Below are 12,116 nucleotides of genomic sequence, written 5' to 3' on the forward strand. Positions count from 1 at the left end.
TGGAGTTTGTACATTTTCCCCATGTCTGCATCGGTTTTCTCTGGGTGCTCTAGTTTCTTCCCACAATCCAAAAATGTTTAGTATAGGTAGACTAGCCATGCTAAATTTCCCCTTAGTGTCCCAAGATGTGTAGGTTAGGGAGTTAGCAAAGTAAATAGGTGGGGTTATGGGATAGGGCCTGGTGGATGCTCTATTGGAAGGTTGGTTCTGACTTGATGGGCCTAATGGCCTCCTTCTGCGCTGTAGAGATTCTGTGAACGATCACCAAAAGGAATTTGGTAGCACCACTACTGACCATGCCCTAAAGCTGCTGTGTTGGGTCTTTGGTAGATGGTGAGGAAACCAACAAGAGGGAAAGACTTTCTTTACCTCATTTTCACCAATCTACTTGTCACAGATACATTTGTTCATAACAATATTGGTAGGAGTGACTGCCAATGTCCTTGGGAAGCCAAAGTCCTAACTTCGCATTGAAGATGAACTCTATTGTGTTGTGCAGCACTCACACGTTTCTAAATGGAATAGATTTTGAACAGATCGAGTAACTTAAAACTGGGCATCCATGTGGCACTGTGGACCACAACCAGCAGCAGAATTGTGCACAACCACAATGTGTAACTTCATGGTATGGTTTATCCATGTCTCGACCAATATCAAGTTGGTGAACAAACTTGGTTTAATAAAGAGTTCAGAAGGATATACCAGGAGCAGTACCAAGCATGCTGAAAGGTGTCAAGCTGTGTGTGATAGACAAGAGCAAAGTGATCTTACAATTCCAACAGATAAGATCGAAGTCTTGCAACATCCAATTTTGACTGGGTCAAGCCAATTGACGAGACAGCTCCACAAATCCCCATCCTCAATGATGGGAGTAACTAGCACATAAGTGCCAAAAGATAAGGCTGAAACATTTGTAGCCATCTTCAGCCAGAGGTGCAAAGCGGATGATCCATCTCAGCTTCCTTTGGAGGTCCTCAGCATCAAAGATGTCAGTCCTCATCCAATTCAATTCACTCCACATGATATCAAGAAATGACTGGAGGCACTGGATATGGCAAAGACTGTGGAGCCTGACAACATTTCTGCTATAGTACTGAAGACAATCTCCAGAACCAGCTACGCTCCTAATCACACTATTCCACTACAGCTAGTATAGTATGTCCAGTTCACAAAAGAAGGCTAATTATGCCCCATCAGTCTACTCTTGATCATCATAGAAACCCTACAGTGTAGAAGAAAGCCATCCAGTCTGTTGAGTCTCCACTGAACAACAATCCCATCCAGGGCCCCATCCCCACTTAGTTACCCTACTAATCCCTCTAACCTATCACATCCCGGTACACTAAGGGTTAATTTAACATGTCCAATCAACCTAACCTGCACATCTTTGGACTGTACAAGAAAACCAGAGGAAACTCATGCAAACATGGGGAGAATTTGCAAACTCCACACGGACGGTGACCCACGTCCCTGGATCTGAGAGACAGCAGTGCTAATCACTGTCACCCCAAACTGATCATCAACAAAATGGTATAAAGCATTGTTGACAGTGCTATAAAGCAGCACTTAATCTACAATAACCTACTCAGTTTGGAATCCACCTAGGCTACTGAGCTTCCACCCTCATTACAGCCTTGGTCCAACATGGACAAAAGAGCTGAACTCAGATTGGTGAGGTAAGAATGATTGCCCTTGACATTAAGGCAACATTTGATCAACTGTGGCACCAAGGAGCTGAAGCGAAAATGAAGTCAATGGGAGCCAGTGGTAGAATTCTTCACTGGTTGGAGTTATAGTTAATACGAAGAAAGACAGTTTTGATTGTTACAGCTCAGTCATCTCAGTCCCAAGGCATCATTGCAGGAGGACATGAAGGTAGTGTCCTTAGCCCAACTATCTTTAACTATTTCATTACTGACATTCCCTCCATCATTAAGGTCAAAAGTGGGGATGTTCGCTTATGATTGCACAATGTATAGCACCATTTGTGACTCCTTAGATAATGAACCACCCTGTGTCCATTTGCACCAAGACCTGAACAATATTCAGGCTTGGGTTAATAAGTAGCAATAACATTTGTGCCACACAAGTGCCAGTCAACAACTATCTCCAACAAGAGAGAATGCAACCGTCTCCCCTCGACATTCAATAATATTGCCATCACTGAAATAGCCCCCAGTATCAAGATCTATTATCCGGAAACCAAACTGGATTTGCCATATAAACATTTTAACTACAAGACCAAGTCAAAGGCAGGGAATTCTGTGGAGAATAACCCACTTCCTAACCTACCAAAAGCACAAGTCAGAAGTTTAGTGAAATACTTTCTACTTGCCTGGAGTGTGCAACTCCAGCAACATTCAAAAGATTAAAACTATTCAGGAAAAAAAACAGTTCACTCGATTGGCACCCCATCAGCCATTTTAAATATTTACTCCCTTCACACTGGCACTGAGTGGAGTAGTGTGTTCCATGTATAAGATGCACTGCAGTAAATTACCCAGGCTTCAACAGCATTTTCTAAACTCATGGCCAGAAAGATGTTGGGGAACATCACCACACCAAGTTCCCCTCCAATTCGCATACTATTCTGACTTGGAACTATTTCATCATTCTTTCACTGTCTGTAGGTAAAAATCTGGAATTCCCTTACTAACAGCAATATGGATTATGGCCACATGGTCTGCAACAGTTTAAAAAGTCAGAACACAATCTCCTCCTCAAGAGCAATTAGGGATGAGTAATAAATTTTGGCTTAACCAGTAATGGCCACATCCCATGAATGAATCATAAAAAAAAATTGGGTCTTTTCCTGCGATGCAGACCAAATGTCACGGGGACTAATGGGTACACAGTACAATTATGTGAAACTGCAAGCAGGATGTATTTTACTTCTGCTCGCACAGTATTGGACAGGCATTGGTGAACTCCTCACCCCCATTTTCAACTCTTATTTAATTTAACCCCAGTTAAACTAGTGCTTATATCTATTATAAATTGGATTAGCTCTTGTATATGTAACATATAGGTAATATGCTTTGCATCAAGTTACTATACACAACCATCAGCACATTATATGTTTCAAGACCATGCATTCTACACAATTGAAAGAATAAGGTCAATCCACCAATTTCACATTTGGAGGAGGTTGGCTCAGAATTTCAGAATGGGAGCCTATTTGTGACCTGTATAGCTCAAACTCCATCACAGCAGGTTAACTTACCCTTATATCCTGGCAAGTATTCATTCAGTATTAGAAGTAGTTTCTTAAGATTGTGATTGTTTTAGAGCTATGAAAGTTAGTTGACTATTGTGCCTAATTGTCTATTTCTGTGTCTAATTTAATAGATAAAATGTAAAGATCATCCCAAAGATTTTATTTCTATTTAGGATGTTCCCAAATGAGCTTTCAACCCTTACAATGGACATGTTGCATAAAGATATTCGCTGCAGAGGCATGCCACCAATAGTAAGTTAATTGAACAAGTACATATTTTGTATTCCTCTTTTATCAACCACATTTAAAGTAGAAATAGAAAAGGAGATTAAGGCCAAAGGAGCTGTTCAAGTTTTGTGTTTACAAGAATGTAATACAAAATATTTTGTATTGCTATAAATCGCCAATTATGCAATTATAAAATGAATGATAAAAAATACAGTTGGCTCAGAAAGCACCTCATCTTTCAGTGAGACACTGTAAAGCCTTCTGGACTCAATACTAAGGTCAGCAATTTCAGGCTTTAATCTTGGCTCCATTTTTCTTTTGCTTGTTTCATTTTTTTTTCCCTTTCAGATAGCAGCACACTTGCTCCAGGCACAACTTTTGTTTCTCTTCTTGCCTTGTCAATGTTTCCTTTGGCACTGGAAGACTCTGTCATTCATTCTCTCCTAAGTTTTACCATATCACAGATATTATTTTTGTCCTTCCTACTGCTTTGCTCAAAATCTGACTTTTTTCAGCTCTGATGAAAAAGTCACAAACTTAAAATGTTAACACATAAAAATAAGGAGCAGGAGTCAGCCATTCAGCCCCTCAAGCATACTCTGCCATTTAATAAGATCATGGCTAATCGGATAATAAATTTAAATTTGTGCTCCGCCTACACCCAATAACCTCTCATCCCTGTCATCCCCTTGCTTACCAAGGATCTATTCAACCTGACTAAAAAATATTCACATTCTCCTTCCACAATCTTTTCAGGAAGAAAGTTCTAAAGACTCATGACCCTCAGTGAAAAAATATCACATCTGTTTTGAATGGGCAATCCCTTATTTTTAAACAATGACCTCTTGTTCTAGATTCTCCAATGAGAGGAATTATCCTCTCCATATCCATCCTACCAAGGATGTTATGGATGGGCTTCTCCAATCTCATCTGTACTTACCTTGCTGCCAGCAAGAATGGAGAATTTTGCACTCTGTCAAAATTCCATTTTGTTGCACTGGAGAATCCCAGCTGTGGAAGAGGCTGGAGGTTTTTGTATAAGTGTCAATCAATTGGATACGAGCCTAGCCTGTCCAACATCTCTTCATAAGACAGCCCACCCATTCCAGATACTAGTCTGGTAAACCTTTAAACTGTTTCCAATGCATCTACATTCTTCCTTATAGATGACCATTACTATTCACAGTATTTCAAATGTGATCTCACTCATGCCCTGTACCAGTGATGCTTACATAACCTCCCTACTTTATGTTCAATCTTCATCTCAATAAATGATAGCATTTTTTAGCTTTTCTAATTACTTGCTATTTGATTTATTATCACCTGTATGAGTATACAGTGGAAGTATTGTTTCTTGTGCACTATACAGACGAAGCATACTGTTCATAGAGAAGGACTTGAATGTGGTGTAGAGAGAGATAAAGTTAGTGCAAAGTAGATCTATTCAAAAGTCTGATGGCAGCAGGGAAGAAGCTGCTCTTGAGTTGGTTGGTACGAGACCTCAGACTTTTGTATCTTTTTCCTGGCGGAACAAGATGGACAAGGGTATGTACAGGGTGTGCGGGGCCCTTAATTATGCTGACTGCTTTGCCGAGGCAGCTGGAAGCGTAGACAAAGTCAATGGATGGGAGGTTGGTTTGTGTGATAGATTTGCATACTAGCACATGAACTCTTGAAATACCATAGCATACAGAACTATGGACAAGTACTGGAGAATTGGATTAAAATAGATAGGTGCTTGTTGGCCAGTGCGAACACAATGGGGGCAAATGACCTCCTTCTGTGCTGTATGACTAGTCATTTGTGATCCATGCACTAGAACACCAAGATCCCTCTTCCCCTCAGGGCTCTGCATGACCTTTCCTACTTGGAGCTGAGCAGAGACAGTCAGGAGCAGAAATAAATAGAACCCAGGCTTGAGCACAGCCTGTCCTGCAGTTGGGAGTCAAGAGTGTCATAAATAGAGCCTGTGGATTGAAGGGCAGCCTTTCCTACTTGGGAGATGAGCAGAGACAGTTGGAAGCAATCTCAGCTGCTGAAGAAACTTGAGTGAAAAAACAATGGTGACATCACAGAAAATAAGTAAGTTAATTGGCCAGGAAGTGCTTGGTGTAAGGATCAGTGTTAATAGCAACTTTAGGACACAGGTGTTAAGGTAGCTCTGTAAACAACAAGAAGTAAAATGCATATGGAACAAAATGGATTAAACTAATTTGGGAGGCGGTTTGTGGGATTATGAGAGAAGGTTCAGCAAGGGGAGATACACAGCCAAAATTGGAAGAGACACCAAGTCTGCGATTCTCCCATCGGGTGTGCCACTTTTTTGGCAGATCCAGCCAGGAAATGCATGTGTCGGCCATTTTGTGGGTTCCCCATCAGTTTTTCCACCTGTGTGCGTCTCCCAGCCGAATTAAAATGGCACCACCAAGAACACAATGAAAATCGGGAGCTGCAGTTCAGCATGAGTTTATATACCTTTGCATGCCATTATCAGAATCCACGCGGCAATCTCTGCCTACGTCTGTGTCTCCCACTTCTTTGGCATGATGTAATTTTAGCACGAATAGGAACAGGTATTTAAAAGTTGAACTTGGTGTGACAGCCTTGAACTGTTATGAGGAGGTAAGTGCTGCTAGTGGAGCATGGGGATGTTGCAGGCAGGTCCTGGAGATGCTTGGTGCCCTTCCTCCTGCTGCCTTTTAGTCCATTGATGAGTAACATTTGTGGGGGAGGGTGTCAGGGGCTTCCATTTCCTCACAGCTCCCTGTTTGAGGTTCCATCAGGGAATCCCGCTTCCCTCCCAAACCCTCCAAGCAGCGCTGAGGCTAACTGTTGGAAGCAGCCTTGACTGCTCCTGCTACCCCCTGTCTCTCTCTTAACGTCAACGTCAAATCAACACCCCCGCCCCACACACACACAGCACTTTGCAGTGACATTGTCTTTCTGCGGGGTGTGGCCAGGGTCTGTACTAAGTGCTGGTGTTCTAGAGTGGGGGAGGAGTGTACTATGTGCTGACTGAGGCCTAACCAGATGAAGCAGCTGCTGCTCCAGGCTGGGGTGCAGAGATGGACTGCATGGAATCTGCTATCACTGGGCATACATTTGGTGCTGATTTGCAATCTGTCACTGCCCTGTGACACAGACCAGCCATACATGTCTGTAACAGATGCTGTAGTTGCACACTTAGCAATGGCTCAAGGGTGTGCATTGCCCATGTCTACATACTGACCTGCATAATCTGTGCCAGCATTTGTCATGATGGGAATTTCACACAAGCCTAATTGGGTCAAGCAAAGCACCAATGATTGTGTGGTGTTGCCAGCTCCCACAAGTGGGGATGCTGATCCAAGTGAGGGATTGGGGTGGTGCGGGGTCTATAATCCATCATTCTGTGTTTTTTCCAAACCCCACTGTGCTGATGGATCTCGGTTTGCTTGAACTAGAGCCATGTTGCTGGCAGTAGGGGCACAGGAGGCGGTGGCTCAGGAGGTGGCGGGCGTGGACAGACCACCATAAGAGGAATCACCACCAGACCCTCAGGAAGGAGGGCAGGGGGCTGAGCAGACTCCCAAGAGGGTGCACAGAAGGCAGAGGATGCCAAGGCCAAGGAGGTATAGTCCCCACAATTCCTTCAAGGCCTTTGCTGTTCGCAGGCCATTCATTTTTATGTGGCACTGCCTGCCAAAACACGGTGTCAGGCTCCTGGCATTCACCATTTCTGCCACCTCCTCTCACAATGCCATGGCAGATGCACTCCTTGGTTTGGGGCCCTGGCCGAGGAACAGACAATGACGTTTCCCCTTCGCGGCATCTAGCAGGTACTCCTGGTCTGCCTCCGAAAATTTGGGAGCCAGTTTACGGGCAGCCATCTTCGTGGCATGACTGGCTGTGTGTCCATTCCTGCAGCTTATATGTAGCTTTGGCTTATTAGGGGATTGTAAGTGCAGTGAGTGTGACCAATCAAGGGCCCGTTGGCAGCAAATACTTGTGAAAGATTTTGAAAGCTGATACAGTTGAGTGTCAAACATCCTCCAGGGTGCTGATTGGCTGCCATTCAATAGACTGCTGTATCTGGGGGTGTGCAATACTCAGGGCTCCTAATCGGTTAGCTGTTATGTCCAGTGGTTGTAATACTCAAGGCTCCCATTCAAGACTAGGAATGATCACAAGGTGGGATTGTGCATGTCAGCACAATGCCAGTTCTCTGCATGGCAGCAGTAAAGACAGTATGTTCAAGGGATGGAGGGTTTGCATGCCCGCATTATCTTGATCCATGGGGGCATGTGGTAAGCGGGCAGCCATGTCTGAGTGTGTGAGGAGATTGGGGGGGGGGGTTAGACGGGAGCAGAGGGTGGGGGTAGCAATGAGCCCAGCGATGTCTCTGCCGGGGGGGGAGGGGGAAGAATTGTGGGAGCCACAATGAGGCCAGTGATGCCTGTATGGAGGGCAGGGGATGTTTGGAAGCCAGCAATGAGGCCAGCGATATCTCTGTGGGGGCCAGCGATGTGAGGGGGGAGCTGTGGAGGCCAGCGGTGTGGAGGGTGGAGTTTGTGGAGGCCAGTGATGAGGCCAGCAATGTGCGGGGGGTTTGTGGGAGCCAGTGATGTGTGGGGGAGGTATCTGGGGAGGGTGGCAGCGATGTGGGGGGGGGAGCATTGTTGGGGGTCAGCAATGAGACCAGCAATGTGGGAGGGTGGGTTGTGGGGACCAGTGATGAGGCCAGCAATATGGGGGGATTGTGGGGGTCAGTGATGGGCCAGTGATGTGGGGGGCTGGGATCTGGGGGAGCCAGCGATGTTGGGGGGGGCATTGAGGGGGATGAGACCAGCAATGTGGGAAGGTGGGTTTTGGGGGCTAGCGGTGTGAGGGGGGTGGTTGTGGGGGTCAGCGATGAGACCAGCGATGTGTGGAGGTTTTGATGGCAGTGATTTGGATATTGTGAGGTCTTTTCTGTGATCTCCCAGCGATGTGCACATGTGCAGGTTCCTGCTCATCCCACCGATTTCAGACTCTTTGCATTTAATGAGATTCACGACTGGGTCCTCTGCACTGCACAGAGTACAGAGATTCAGGTGAGAAGCTGAACTGTCAGAACAGTTGCGATCTAAAACAGTTTTCCCGCCAATTCAGCACTTCTGGAAGAATCGCCCTCCCAAGTGAGTCAGAAAGGCATGCAAGTTATTGGCCAGTTAAGGGACAAGGGAGTTTGGCAAAATTGGATGGTATTTAGTTTAATACAAGGAGTCTGACAAACAAGATAGATGAGTTGAGTTAAAACGTAGGATTATGATGCCATTGCTGTCACTGAGGCCTGGTTGAGAGAAGAACAGGATTGGCAACTCAATATTCCCAGATATAGAATCTTCGCGCAAGACAGGAAAGGAGGTAAAAGAGGAGAGAGTGTCGCAATTTTGACCAGGGAATCAATTGCAGCAGTAGGGACGGACAACATCATAGAAGGTTGTTTTAATGAAGCCATATGGGTAGAACTTAAAAACCAAAAAAGAACAATCACATTGCTGGGAATGTTCTACAGGCTGCCTAATAGTCCAAGGGAAATAGAAGAGCAGATATATAGGCAGATTTCAGAGGAGAATAAAAGTAATAGGGTAGTGACATTGGGGGATTTCAACTTCCCCAACATTAACTGGGGTAGTTATAGTGTGAAAGGTTGAGAGGGAGCAGAATTTTTAAAATGTATCCAAGAGAACTTTTGAAGTGAGTACATACAAAAGACATCCTGGACTTTTTTAGATAAAGAATCTGGGCAAGTGCTTGAAGTATCAATGGGCAAACATTTTGCAGACAGCAATTGTAACTCTGTTAGATTCAAGAATGTTATGGAAATGGACAGGAAGGACCAGAAATCAAAGTTCTAAATTGGGGAAAAGATGATTTTAATAAGATCAGATGTAATTTGGCCAAAGTGAATGGGAGCAGACACTTTTAGGCAAACCTGATGGAGCAGTGTGGTGCGTTCAAGAAGGAAATAGAGTAGAAGGCCAACATGTTCCAATAAAGAAAAAGGGTGGGTCTAACAAATCTAGTGAGCCCTGGATATTGAGCGTATAGATCATTAGATAAAGAGAAAAAGGGAGGTTAATGGCAGACATTGAGGGTTCAAAACAGCAGAAGCCATACAGGCATGTAGAATGTGCAAGAGGGAACAGGAGAGCAGAAAGGGACGTGAAAGGAAAAATAAAAGTAGAACAAAGGAAAATCGTAAGTTGTTTTACAAGTACATTAAGGGTAAAAGGATAACTAGGCAAAGAGTATGGGCATTAACGACCGCAGCGGTAGTTTGTGTGTGGAGCCAGAGGACATAGATAGGCACTCGTGCAGCCTTCGCTGGTCAGCGAACATGAGGAGCACTTCATCAGCGTAAGCTGTGAACCAATTTACTGCTCGCCCTGCACAGAGTCAATGCTGACAAATTCCTCTGTAAGAAGTGCAAGAATGGCTCTGCGCAAATAGAGTATAGTTGGTCAGTCAAGGAGCAGCCCTGCCCTCCTATCCCAAAGCGAAGGGTCACCATCAGGAACCCTTTAGCCTTAGAGACACTCTGTGGCAGCATACAGTAATCAGACCTGGACGACAAAGTGCATTCTGAACCCAAATGCCCACAGAGTACCAAGTAGATATTTGTGATCCGCTTCTCCTTGTCATAATACAGGAAGGCACTCAACAGATCAGCCTTCTGGAAATGATGAATGAGGTTCCGAGCCAAATGAAGATTTTGTGGATGGTCCAGTGTGGGATTATGTAGGACCGGTCAGGGAGGATCATGTGTTTGAGCATGGTGCCAAGGTGAGAAGACATTGCCCTATTAACGATTTTATAGTCCATGCTGTAGGAGACTGGATGTCTGTTCTTAATTTGTCAGAGATTCCCCCCCCCGACCCTTGGGCAGCAGGGCAATAATGGCCCTGCGCCAAGAATGGGACATCTTCCCAGTCGCAATACTTTCCCCCAGGACTGCCACATTGTCATTTCCCAGGGTGTCTCAGAATGCCTTGAAGAACTCCACTGTCAGTCCTTCCAACCCCAGGGCTTTACCACCGGAAAGACTGTCGAGGGCAGTGGTCAGCTTCCCCAGGTTATTGGAGGCGTCAAGCTTTCTGGCTTCCCACCTGGCCAACTTGCAGCAGATCTCCCATAAATCATTGGGTGGATCCAGAGAGAAAAGGGCAGTGTAATAGTGTCAGATGAGAGCCCTGATGCCCTCCAGAGCCAAGACAAGGGATCGGTTTTCGGCCAGAGCATAAAGAGCTGCTGACAGACCCCATGCCTTTCTTCCAGCGAATAGAAAAAGGGAGATCAGTGGTCCAGATCTGTGAGGAACTGGATTCGCAATCTCATCTATGCACTGCGGGACCCAACGAGTTGCCCATCACTCAGTGCGCTCTTCTTTTCAGTGTACACCAGCCACAGGGCTGGATTCCCCATTGGGCTGACTGAGACGTGACTCCAGGTTGAACACCTTCTTCTCAATCCTAGATTTCCATTTCTTTGTCAATCCCTTCTTGCCTATTCTTGACAGAAGATACAAAAGTGAGTCTTGCCCACATCCCACCTTAGCTTCCCCATGTCCTTCTCTAGCCAGCCCAGAAGCAATGAAGCAAATCCAGAAACCGCTCATTACCCAGCAGCAGGTTGTTAAAGTGCCAGTATACGGACCCCATTAAAACGTGTGATCGAATGAAATCCGCCCATACAAAGCAGTGATTCGAGCATGGCCCCTGCTGTGCAGAGGATGATGGAACACTGGACATGAATGGTCTTGAAATGTAAAGGAGATTGAATCTGCACACTCCAGTTCTCATGCAAATGAAGACACCAGAGCCAGAATGGAGAAGGTGTCCCCATACGCTGCAATTTCATTATCAAGGGCATGCAGTGCGAGGGTTCAGTGTGGTCCTGGACCTCAAGGGTGCAGTTAAAATCCCCATGCGTCTCCCCCACCCCAAGGACAGTGCACTTAGTGCGCTTGACCACAGTGATGGTGCCAAGATGAGTGAACACTTTGCATAGAAAAATTTGCAGCAGCAGAGTGGGTAGAGATTAGACATTCACCAAGTGAAGCACCATGCCTCCTTAATAAGCCATTCAAGTGCAGCAATCAACGTGGCACAGGCTCCTTCACCCCTAAGATGTCCAGCTGAAAATGTGGGGCCAACAGGAAAGCCACCTTATTAGAATTAGGTGCTAGGTGACTCATGTCCTACTTGCCACTCCAGGAACCATGTGGCTTCATCTCCTGGACTGGTGTGGGCTTCTTGCAACAGGTAGACCGAATACTTTCCTTCCCGGAGGACTGAGAAGTTCTGGAACATGCATTGTGTCTCTTCCATCTTTGATATTGAGGATGGCTATGGACACCCTCATGTCAAAGGTATGGTGCAACCATCACTGTTCACCACTTTCTAGTGCTGAGAGGGAATGGTGACGCAAGGCACACCCTTCCATGTCTTCAAGAGCCCAGGAAGAAAACTTTTTAGCCAGTGTTACTAATTACAGTTCAAATCCAGTGCTGCCTTTGAGAAGGCATGCACGGACAGGACTAAAGCACTGGATCCGATCAATGGTTGAGGGCTAGCTGCACTCTGTCCCAGCAACTGCGATTATTTGATAGACTCATCGAATCTACAGTGCAGAAGGCGATTTGGCCCAT

This window comes from Carcharhinus amblyrhynchos, chromosome 26 (genome assembly GCF_965287045.1).
Source record: "Carcharhinus amblyrhynchos chromosome 26, sCarAmb.v2.hapA, whole genome shotgun sequence".
Classification (NCBI taxonomy): domain Eukaryota; kingdom Metazoa; phylum Chordata; class Chondrichthyes; order Carcharhiniformes; family Carcharhinidae; genus Carcharhinus; species Carcharhinus amblyrhynchos.